This window comes from Meriones unguiculatus (genome assembly GCF_030254825.1).
Source record: "Meriones unguiculatus strain TT.TT164.6M chromosome Y unlocalized genomic scaffold, Bangor_MerUng_6.1 ChrY_unordered_Scaffold_35, whole genome shotgun sequence".
NCBI classification, from domain to species: Eukaryota; Metazoa; Chordata; class Mammalia; order Rodentia; family Muridae; genus Meriones; species Meriones unguiculatus.
The window spans coordinates 3,820,774-3,833,159 of record NW_026843712.1 but is presented as its reverse complement, the minus strand read 5'-3'; the positions used below and the strand labels follow the sequence as shown (position 1 = coordinate 3,833,159).

Here is a 12,386-nt window from a genome sequence, read left to right as displayed (position 1 = left end):
AATTTTGCAAGGAAATCAAATGCTGTAAGGAAGTGGCTTGGTAGAGATTCAAACACTGGACCTTGCAAAAATTATGAGCTAATAACCCCTATGACACCAATAAGCAACACGTCAAGTATCCTCCTGGTCTTCTTTATCAAATACAAACTTCAGGACTCAAGGCTGGGGAACAGCTTCCCTCTAAGGAAGCACTAACAAACTCCCTAGCTAAAATCCAGCAAGGACCATTGGAGCCCTATAGTAATTTCATCAGCCATCTTACTGATATTTCGGGATGGATTCTGGGCTTACATGAAAATGAGAGTGAATTCAGAAAACCTCTGGCTTTCCCAAATGCTACCCCTCCATGCCAAGCTGCCTTATGACAATACCCTGAATGCAAAGACATTTCTGCTTATATCAAGTACTCTGCAGGCATCAGGTCAGCTCATTCTATTTGCATAGCTGTTGGAGCTGCATTCCAAGGACTAACTCAGGGCACCCTCCCTAAAGCTTGCTTTAAGGGCAAACAACCAGGACATTTTGCCAAGGAATGCAAGGCCAAATCCAGAGGCAGCAATAATTTTGTTTCCTTCCATGCTTACTGGATTCTGACTATTACTCAGGATCGACCCTTCCTCAATTTAAAATTGGATGGAAAAAGAATTCATGCCACCATAATTACACACACATACACACAAACACACAAATGGCCTCCTTCCTGGCCCCTTTCAGCTTCCTTAACCCACCTCAAGGTCTAGAGATGAAAGTCCAATACCCAGGAAAGTTCTAAACTCCGCAAATGGACAGAAGAGGAAGGAAATACAGTGTGTGCATGGCCTATCAGTTAATCTCTGGTGTTTGGATATTCTTTCAGAGTTAAATGTCATTATGTGTAGTCCAAATGAAATTTTTACCCACCAAATGCTAAAAATAAAACAGACCTTCCTTCCCAGACAAGGCTTATGAAAACATTCACAGGGAATAAAACAACCTATCCAGGTAATTGAAAACAAGACCATGCAGGATTAGGCATGACAAATTTAGCCTAATGATTCTTGGCATCCCTCAGCTCCATGCAGACAAAATCACTTGGAAATCTGATGAAGCTGTTTGGGTTGACCAATGGTCTTTAGCCCCAGAAAAGTTATCAGCATGTATGGCATTAGTATAGGAACACGTTGCCACTGGTCACATTGAACCTACTACTTCTCCTTGGAACAAACCTATTTTTTGTTGTTAAGAAAAGTCTGGCAAATGGAGGTTATTGCAAGACCTACGAGAAGTTAATGAAACTATGCTTACCATGCATGCTTTAAAACCAGGACTGCCTACCCCTGTAGACATCCCTGCTGACTCTTATAAGACAGTTATGTATCTTAAAAATTGCTTTTTTACCATCCCCCTGCATCCCCAGGTTAAAAGTGCTTTTCTTTAAGCCTGCCAGGAAAAGACTTCAAAGGGCCTATGCCTTGCTTCCAATGGAAAGTTTTGCCCCAAGGCATGGCTAATAGTCCCACTCTGTGTCAAAAGTGTGTAGCACAAATTATTCATCCTTTCTGAAAATTTTACCCTTCTATTTTTAAAGTATGTTATATGGATTATATCCTTTTAGTTGTACCTGTTGGCTCACTGTTGCTTCATTCTTGTCAAAAAATTTCACAAAAATTAATAGATTATGGTTTACAACTTGCACTAGATAATATTCAATTAAAAGACACATTTTTATTTAGGAGAGAGCTCCACTGTCAAAAAATTACTACAGAAAAGATCCAGTTAAAAACTAGCCATTTAAGACTTTCAATGATTTTCAAAAGCTCCTAGGAAATATCAATCAGATAAGACCTTTTATTAAACTCACTACAGGGAGCTTAAACTTCTCTTTTATATTCTCAAGGGAGACCCTTTTTTCTTGGTCAACTCCTATAGCATTAAGTCCTTCCAGGTCTTCTTTCCTTTAATTTTTAACCATAGCAGGGACAGAGGCCCTTCAGGTTGTAGAAACAACTATCCAAAATCTGGGAGGTACATTTTATTTCCTCTAAGGAACCCCTTCACTTTCTCGTGTGTACCTCATCCCATAAGCACACTGGGTGTTTTGGCAACATAATCCCCTGTTGTGGACTCATCTCTCCACCTCTCCCACTAAGGTTCTTGCCACTAATACTCCTTTGCTTGCAGAAATCATCTTTGTGGGAAACAGACAAAGCTGTCAATTTTTTTGCAAAGTTCATGATAAAATAATACTGCCCTATTCTAAAGGTCAGTTAGAATGGCTGATGCAAACTACAGATATTTGGCCCATTGTCTGTTCTTCCTTTTCTGGAATAATTGATAACCATTATCCTGCTAATGAGTTACTTCAAATATTAAAACCCACACACTCATCTTCTCCAAAATAACTTCCCCTCAACCATTATGAGAGGCACATTTAGTGTTTACAGATGGGTCCTACAATGGGGTCCCTGCCTATATTATTAATGAAAAAAAATAATTCTATTCAATCTCCTTTAAAATCAGCACCACTCATTTTGCAGTATTTTTCAGATTTTAGTAAATTTCCCTTTTCGTCTATACTGACCGTGCCTGCGTATATTGGCCACTCTGTTCCACTTCTTGAAAGGGTTTCTTATATTAGACCTTGTACAAATGTTGCTCCTCCTTTTTTCACATTCCAGGTGTGAAAGGACTCTAGAAGTCAACCCTTTTCTCTTGGTCAACTCCTATAGCATTAAGACCTTCCAGGTCTTCTGTCTTTGGGAAATTCCTGTGCCTATGCTGCCACATGTTTGGCATTCCCCATTTCAGTATACCCTGTTGAGCAGGCCAGAAGAAAAATTGTGCCCTGCATCATTTAAATTCGAATACTTTTCGACTGCTTTTTAAAATCACCATGGAGCAGGCATGCCAAATTGTCAAACAATGTCCCCCCCGGTGTCACTCTCTTGCCCACTCCCCATTTGGGAGTTAATCCCAGAGGCCTCTTCCCAAATGACTTGTGGCAGATGGATGTTACACACCTGAATTTGACAATCTTAAATATCTTCATTTAACAATAGATATCTTTAGTGGATTCATTTTTGCCAATTTATATACAGGAGAAGCCTCAAAATATCTTGTATCTCATGTATTAAAATGCCTGTCAGTTATGGGCAAAACTAAGCTTTTAAAAACTGATAATGGTCCTGCTTACTCTGGAAAAACCTTTCAGGAATTTTGCCATCAATTATAAATTAAACACATCCCCAAGAAATATTCTTTATCATGCACTGTTTGTTCTTAATTTCATAACCTTGGACACTTATGGCAAGTCTGCTGCTCTTGACCTTTGGAGTCCTGAAACAAAAAATATGCCAGAGTCATGTGGAAAGACCTCCTCATATCCAAATGGAATGGTACAGACACATCTGGGGTTGAAGATCAGTCTGCCTGTTTGACACCAAGGAAGGAGCAGACAGATGGGTGCCAGAAGGGCTAATAAAACAAATAGAAGGCCCTCCTCTAAACAGCAGAAAAAAATAAAACTAGCCTGAGAACAACCATGGACTCCAGACATCCAGGGAGGCGAGCCCTACTGATATCATACTCCTTTTTTTTTTTTTTTTTTTTTTTTTTACTATTCTTGGGAGTGATAATGCAAGGCCAGAAGGTGATTAAGGACCAGAAGAAAAATGTCCACCAACCTTATAAATATACTTGGAAAGTTTCTCAAAAACTGATGAGGTATATTATGCAAAATCACAAGTTACTTTGGATACTGAGTGGTACCCTGACATGTCCTTTCTTGCCCCTGAGTCACTCTTCACCTGTTAGCAATGGGAACATGCAAATGGGATTTATGCCTGCCCAGATTATAAGAGGATTACGGGAAGTGGAGGTGCAGGACCCTTTTACTGTACCTCCTGGGGATATGAACCCTAAGCTGTAATTGCCACAGGAAGCTGGGGACACCTTAATAATGATGATTACATTTTGATAACTAATACATCTAAGATTGATATTACCTCCTGGAAATCACATTATGATTTGACAAATATCTGTGACAGGCTAAGATGGTGCTGGAGCTGGCAAGAGCTCCAGGTCCCCATCTTAGATCTGTCTTTCACTTCTAAAGGAAAAAAAAAAAAAAAAAGCACTTCTCTACTTCTCTGGCATAGGGGCCTGACTTGGGGCCTACACCTATACTATGGATGGGCCAAGAATGGTCCAGGAGTTATCATTTACCTCACCCTAAGGAAAGAATCAGGTATTCCACCTGTAGCTATTGGACCCAATCCTGTCCTCTCCCCACGCCACATAGATAGAACCCAGGAAAAATGATTTTCCCACACAGACAGAGCCTAAAGAAACTGTCCCTGCCTCCCGGACTCCCGACTCCTTCCTTTGCTGATAAGCCTATACCCCCCTTATTTGAAGATGGGATTGATACATGCTATATTATTTTAGACCTTGTTAATCATAACTTTTTAACCCTGATTCATACATTCATGAGCTTACTGAATCCTGTTGGCTTTTATGAAGCAGCCCCTCCCTTTTATGAAGGTATTGCTGTCACTGAGGAAATCTACTCCTCTGACCATTCTAAATGCAGATGGTCACAATAAGCTGAGGCTAGATTGACACTGCCTTCTGTTTCTGGCCTTGGGTTATGCATAGGAAATTGTGTACCTCAGATACAGACATCATTGTAATGGAACCATTACACAGTCAAGCCACTTTATCAATTATATACTCCCAGGTGACAATAGCTGATGGAATAGCAGTGATGGCCTTACTCCCTGTATATACACACCCCTCACCTCAAAAGCAATACTATGACATTCTGTGCCATTGTCCCAATAATTCCCCACATAACTTATTTTCTTGGGAAGTTTTTGCCAGTTTTGGGACCCCATTAATGACCATGCATTGCTCAGAACAAAAATAGAGGCCATAATTGCTGTTACACTAACTGTGCTACTTGGAATCTGAGCTGAGCTGCTGGTGCTGGGACAGGTATCACCTCTTTCACTCAATCCAATAAGCATTAGTCTGACCTTCACCTGAAAACTGAGAAGGATGTTGAGAGATTGGAGATTGGCATTACCAATTGGAGAAATACCTCCTCTCACTGTCTGAAGTTGTCCTACAAATTGAAGAGGACTAGACTTGCTTGTCTTCCAGCAAGGGGGATGCTTTGCTGCCCTGAAGGGCAGAGTGCTGCTTTATACTGGGATTGTAAGGCACAGCATGGCTAAGATTACGGAAGGCTTAGAAGAGAGAAAGAGATAGAGAGAACAAGAGGAAAGTTGGTTTCATAATTGGTTTTCAATGTCTCCCTGGATCACCAATCTCCTTCCTTCAATTGTGGGACCCATTGGGGGTTTCCTTCTCCTCATAGCTATTGGCCCATGGGACATTAAAAGACTTAAGTAGCTGTATAAAACAGCAAACTGATTCCCTGGCATCTAAACCCTTACAAGTTCATTATCACAGACTTGGTTTGGCTGACAGAGGCTTAGATGAGCCCCAGGGCAACTGCTGAGTGTCTATCTCAAGGGTCTTGACTGCCTGCACTTAGCTCTCATGAGAACATCGTGATACACAGATAAATGCTTGTCTGATGTATCTTTAGTACCTGTAAGGGGTATAGAGTCCCCATTGGTCAGGGGCAACTATCTGCAAAAGACCTTATGAGGTTAAAGCCTACCTACTAGACTCTTAAATTGTTTAAAAGGGAGGAGATGCTGGGATCCAAAGCTATTTACTAAAGCCAAAGCCAATTAGTGAGCCAAAGCCATTTAGTGGAGCCAATGCCCATTAGTGGAAAGTTACCAACAGCTGCACTAGGACCCTAGGTCATGAAGATAGATTTATGTGAGAACATCTGCTCATCATTCTTGGAACATCCTTGAGATATCTTTTTTTTTTACACTTACAATAATTTGTAATTGAATATATAATACATAAAAGATGTAAGTTGTGACATTAATAATATAAAAATACGAGGAGTTAAAGTAGCATTTTTGGAGTGGTCAGAGTTTTTAATGTTTCTCAGGTGTTGTTTCTCAGTTGCTGTCTGCCTTGATTTGACACTTGGTTTGTCACTGGCCTGGGATGACCAAGAAGCCTAGTCCAGCTGGAAGTGAGCTCCAAGAGCTTTGTCTGCTTCCATCTCTCCAGTGCTGAAGTTACAAACGTGTACCAACACAACCACCCTTGAATGTGCAGTCTGGGGCTGGAACTCAGTTCTTTACCTTTTTGTAGCATGAACTCTATTGACTGAGCTGACGTCCGAGCCCTGTTCCATGATGTTTTATAGAAGCCCCTGATTAACCTGCAGCAAAGACACATAGGACAGAAACAAGAATCCCAGCATACTACTGCAGAAGAAATCCAGTCAAAGAATGGCAGCAAGAGAGGAAGAAGGAAACTAGAAAACAACCCCACAGCAATTATTATATGTCATTAGCAGTCAGGCATGATGACTCATGCCTGTAAATCCCATCTTTGAAAAGGAGAAGCAGAGTGTTTTCATACCCTGCAGGAAGACTGAGGCTAGCCTGCAGGATAAAGTCAGTTCCAGGCCACCCTGTTTAAGAGATATCTTAAGGAAACATTCTTGAGGTAACTTGCAGGAGGTTCCTCAAACCATAAAACACCTTTGCTATCTTCTGCAGCAGTAAATTAGCCTTCCCCCCTTTCCTACATTCTCTTATATAGTTGTGTAAAAATTTCCAATAAATGAGGCTTTGATCAGACAAACAGACTTAGGCTCCCTCCTTGTGTCTCGTTGTCTTACCCATTCTTTCATGCGGTTCCGGACACAGGCATGTATTATCACACTCAGTCTGAGCTCTTTGAGTCTCCTTTGTCATAAAGGACATTCTTCTGTAAGGGGTAGCAGCAGCAGTTACATGTTGCTGCTCCTCCCCAATCTCAAAGAGACCCTATTGGGTCCTCAGGGGCACTACCATTTCCTACCCTAGTATGGAACGTCCTTGGGCAAAGTATCTAGTGCAATCTTCTACTTCTAGAACCTTGTCAAACAGAAACCCTCAACGCTGTAGCCTTTTGTTTCCTTCTCCATTCAGTCTTGAACTGACATTTAGTGGGTGCCTAGTATGGCTCAGGATATGGAGCCACGAATGTGGTCTGTATCTCACCCTTGAAGAGATATGACAGGAGACTAGACAACACTGACAGGCAGCATGAGATCAGTGCCTGGAGGAAGGTTGGGCGGGACGGAAAAGGTGAGGCGGGGGATGAACCTCAAGCACTCTTCATGCCATTGGCTGCCTGGTGCGAATATGCAAATGAGGAAACGTCACTTCCTATATGTGCTGTTTGGAAGGTATCTTCATGCACTGTCTTCTAGGGCCCCTGCAGAAAGGGGTGTGGGTGGAGAGCCACGCCAAGTAGCAGGCAGAGGAGAGGCCTGAGGGCCTCCCAGTATAAGTGATTTCTTGAGGTCTCTGGCACTAGAAGGCTGGTGTGAGACTGGAGAAGGCGGGGAAGGACGAGGACCTACTGTGACTGGAGGCCACAGGGAAGGCTGAGATGTCAGGCCACTGTGTGACCAGAGGACAGGAGAGGACTATGGAGGGCTGTGTGTGACAGCAGGCCAGGGGAAGACTGTGCAGGGCTGTGTGCGACCTGAGGCAGGGGGAGGACTATGGAGAACAATGGTGTCCAATTTGTGACTGAAGGACAAGGGAGGAATGAGGGGGTCTGTGTGGGATCAGGAGCAGGGGGCCTGGAGAAGCCTGCGGAGGGCTATGGTGGCTCTAGGTAACAGGAGGATAGGGAACGACTGTGGTGGGCTGTGTGGGAAGGCCTGTGTGTTATGGAGGACAGGGGAGGACTGTTTCTCTAGGACCAGGTGTGACATGATGCCTGGGAAGGACTATGGCTGCAGGCTCTGGTGTGAAGTGAAGCCACAGGGGAAGAATGTGATGCAAGGCCTGTGTGTGACTAAAAGCCTGGGAAGGACTGCAGCAGAGGTGGCAGTGTGTGACTGTGCTGGGGGAGGGGAGTGGAATGGAGGGCTGAAGACATGGCCAGCTGAGGTTGAAGGAGGCAGGTAAGGGCTGGGTTCTCATGCCCAAGAGGTGTGTGTCTTAAGCAAATGCTGTCTTATTGCAGGGCAGAACATTTTAAGAATGTTTCAAGTGCCTGTGGAAAATCTGGACAAGGTCAGAAGTATGAGGCCCAGTCCCATGTGGCTTTTAGCCCTTTACCTGTGGGCCAGACCATCCACACACTGAGGCCTTGATCTCCATCAACTTAACTTTTCTCAGGCAAGGCTTCACTTAATAAGCCTGTAGCCCCTCCTGCACTCTCTGTGAGCCAGCCACTTGGGCCTGTGAATAAGTCTGTTGGAGTGAGCAATCACTCAGTGAGTCATGCCATCCAGCCTGAGATTTTACCACCCACACAGCCCATGGGGTCTATAAGTTGACCAGTGGGATCTGCAGTCAGATCAGTGGGGCTTACAAGTAGGCCACTGGAGCCCACAAATGGACTGGTCAGGCCTGGTTCTCTGACCTCTGGCTTTTCACAAACCCTGGGTTTCTCCAGACCATGCCACAAGAAAAATTTTCTGTGGGTGAGTTGGTCTCATTGGCAGGCTTTCCTGAGGGTCAGATGACCTCTGCTTCTGTGATTCCTGCACAGAGTGCAACTTCCAGGGTTCTCCCCACTGGTCAAGCAGTCCAGTTCACAGTTCCCCATATAGGTCAGACAGTCTCCTCATAGGTTCTTACCTCTTGCCAGACAATGTCAGATAGGGTTTTACTTACAGGTCAAGTGGTATCATCTGGGTTGCTATCCCCCCAAACTATGGGGGTCTCAGAAGTCCTTGTGTACCAGGGTGTGAGCACTGGTATTCCTCTGCTTGGTCAGCCTGTTAACTCAGGTCCATCTGTTGGGCCCGGTATGCTTCAGCTCAGTCAATCTGTTGGCATCAGCATCCTGCTAAAGAGCCTTTTTGTAAGAGCTGACACTTCACAGAACACCCTGTTCCTCAAGTCAGGCTCTGTTTTCAGGAAGCTGCTTCAAACAGGCTCACAGGTCAATGGGAAGCCCATTTACATGCCGTAACCCCATGCCTGTCCCTCTGCCTATTCCTCAGGTCTCTACCCTCATGAGTGTTTCATCCCAGGTGTCCACCCAATTCCTACCCCCCAGTGTGGATATGCCGATTTCCAGTGCTCCAGCCAGCTTGTCTTCCTCCCTGGGGCTGGTAAGCAATGCAGACCAGAACATATTTGTTCAGGTCTCCTCACCTGAGGTAGATATGAATCTGGTTGCTACCCAGGCCAAGCAGTGGAAAATCTGCCCAGTTTGCAATGTGTTCTTCCCATCCAGTGTCTACCTGGCTCACATGGAAGGGGGTAACAGACAATTGATTTCATCTCCAGAGAAAAACTTGAACCAGTTAAGCTGGCTGTGTGTGCATTGTTTCTGAAGTGGACAAGAGAGAGGGCCATCCTTTGCCTCTCCTGCAAATGCCTAGTCTCAGAGGAGGAGCTAATGTACACTTACTCACACATGGCTTGGGGTGCTGGTATTGCCCATGTCCTTTCCACAGCATTCAGGGTTTCTTCGAGCACAGCAAAATTAAACACCTGGGGAGGAAGAAGCTGTTGTTGGATTATATTAACTGGGGTTTCCAGTTGAGCCTAGATGCTGATGGCAACCTGTTGTTCCCCCATCTTGATTCCATCATCACTCTGCCAAGAGAGGAGATTGGAGAAGAGGGGGTCCACCTGGCTATTCTCTCAGGCACATATTCCACATCACTGGTGCCCTTGTATGTTAAGATGAGTTCTCAGGTTAAGGTTGTAACTCAGCTCAGAAAAGGAGAGCTGACCTGCCCCCCCTCTGTTGGACAACATTTATGTTAGCCAATGCCTACATGTTACACTTGAAGGACAGACACCATTTTATGCCCACAGTCTCTACAGTACTCAGTTCTCCCACCTTTATGTGTGTCCACTGTGGTGTAATCTACCTTGGAAGCTTGACTCTTCATTTGCTGCATTGTGAATATGCAACCAAACATAGCTCAGACCTGACAGTTCGGGCCAGTTTTGTTGAGAAGAGTGAACTGCAGTTTGCCAGTGAGGAAAAGGTTACTGATTCTACCTGTCCCTTCAAAAAAAAAATGCCTGATGGCCATTGGGGTCCAGAAGACCAGAGGAGGCATGGGAAAGGGCCCTTGTGTGTACTGGGTAATGAAGCATCAGATCTGGAAGAAGGACTAGTGCTGTGACTTTGCAGAGACAGAGGAATGAAAGCATAACTAAGGAACTTGAGGCCAGTAATGATTTACTCCAGGTCCTAGCATTAGATCCTACTGAATGCAAAGACTACTACTCTCATGAAAAAAAGGCAGTTTCTTAGAGATTATTTCCAAAAGAAACCATATCCTGGTAGAAAAGAAGTTGAATTGTTGTCTTTATTCTTGAAGATGGAAAAAATTATTGTGGCTTTGTTTTTTGGAACAAGAAGATATATTTGCTTGACAATAGAAGACCACAGACCCTCAATACTTGTAGCTTTTGATATGTCTGAACTTAAAAATGTTAAACACAGACTGACTTTGAGAATGAACCAGAAAAGTCCTAGGCAGTAGTTTGTGCTGATTTTGGTGCCACCTTTGCTCTCTTTTGTTGGTTTCTGCAGCTTTTCTGGATTTTGCAAGGGCTTAGGAATGCTTAGGTTAAGAAGTAAATGCTACCCCAGATGCACTGATTGATGTAGTTGTGTCTTTTAGCAGTTACTTATAAGCTTTCTGTTTCTTTTATTTTTTGTTTTCCCTATTATGAGAATGAAGTTTGGTATTTCATATATCCTTTATTCTTAGTATTGTCCATGTTAAATGATAATAAGAGAAGTCTATAAATATTTGTCTTTTCACTTTAGGAAATTTCTGCTTGTTTGTAAATGGTTAGGTCAAAGTAATAGCATCTTCTGGAGTCTGTTAGTATTTGATTACCATATTAAGAATTTGATTTATGTTTTCAGGGTGGTTTTGAAAGCTGTGTCTGAAAAACAACTCTCATGCCTATGGCCTATACAGTACTAAATGTTTTTTTTTTTTGTTGTTGTTTTTTTTTGTTATTAAAAGATTCCCATCTCAGGAACTTGTATATAACTCATAATAAGTTCTTTTATAAGTGAAGTATTTGTAAGGATTCGAATGCATTCCTTTGTGAACTTCATAGGACATGCAATGTGCTGGACTCTAGTATGAGTTACTTACACATGGCTTGTGCCTATTTTGCAGAGAAATAGGCAGAGTAACATCCATGGGGTCCCTCATATAAATGGGCTTCCCATTACATGCAGATCTTTAATCTCCAGGAAAAGATAAGACAATTTTTAGAATAGACATTGAGAAGACACAGAACTCTATCTTTCTTGAACTACGAATAAGCAGGTTGGAGGAAAGCACCATGGTCACATCTTTGGCATTTCTGCCCTTGTGTGTGGAACCCATTGAAATGGAGTACAAGTTTCAATCTTAATGGTGAAATGGGTCTGACAGGGAAATCTCTCTTCTAGTTTGAGTATCTTACTATATGTGTTAGAGTCGAGAAGGTGGGATTAACTGTGGCCCAGGTATCCATTTGAGGTACTTCTAAGGATCCTGTTTATTACTGGTCTGTGGATTCCAAGCCATGTGTTTTCCACACGCTATAAGCAACAGCAGATTGCACAGTAATGCAGATCAGCCAATGTAGGTCTGGAATAAATTTTTTTTCCAGCAGAACAAACAACATCTTATAATGAGGCTCTGCTCATGAAGAAGGAATACACAGAGGAATGTATACTATTGTTTTTTATTCTGAATTAGGTGGTGATTGTGTCTTTTCCCTGTTGGCTGGGGTCTGACCTCCATCTTACACATTTGGCTAATTTGAATGGAATTGGTACACAGGAAAATGGAGGAAGGAGAAAGGAATCACTTTTATTAACTTTATTAATATTAAGTTTCTAGGACAGGAATAGGACCTTTTGATTAAACGAAAGTTTGACTTGAGATCAGGGAGGGATTATAACATTTGCAAATCTTATAAGATGATGAAGACAACAATATAATTCCTAAGTACCAGTTTTATTGTATTTGATAGAAAAGACTCATGTTATATATTTTTATCTTTTCTTTTAAAATACTCTTCAAACACATTATGTTTGCTTTTTCTTTTTCTATCTTGGAATAATAATTAGCAATTGTGGCTATTAATGGTTGACTCAACTATCCTGTGTAAGGCTCCTAGTACAAAGAATTAATTGTTACATTTATTTCATTAGCATGGTTCAAAATGAGCACCTTCTTCCTAAGGGTATTCCTTTGACCAGCAGATTAATTTACCTCCATTGGGAATATTGTCCTTTGATGTGTAAAGGAGGAAGTTGTT

General features: G+C 42.6%; 1 pseudogene; it reads left to right on the top strand.

The window, feature by feature from the left end:
* The first annotated feature begins 8,895 nt into the window (after positions 1-8,895).
* On the top strand, positions 8,896-10,234 carry LOC132651901 (activity-dependent neuroprotector homeobox protein 2-like; annotated as a pseudogene).
* Positions 10,235-12,386: the final 2,152 nt, after the last annotated feature.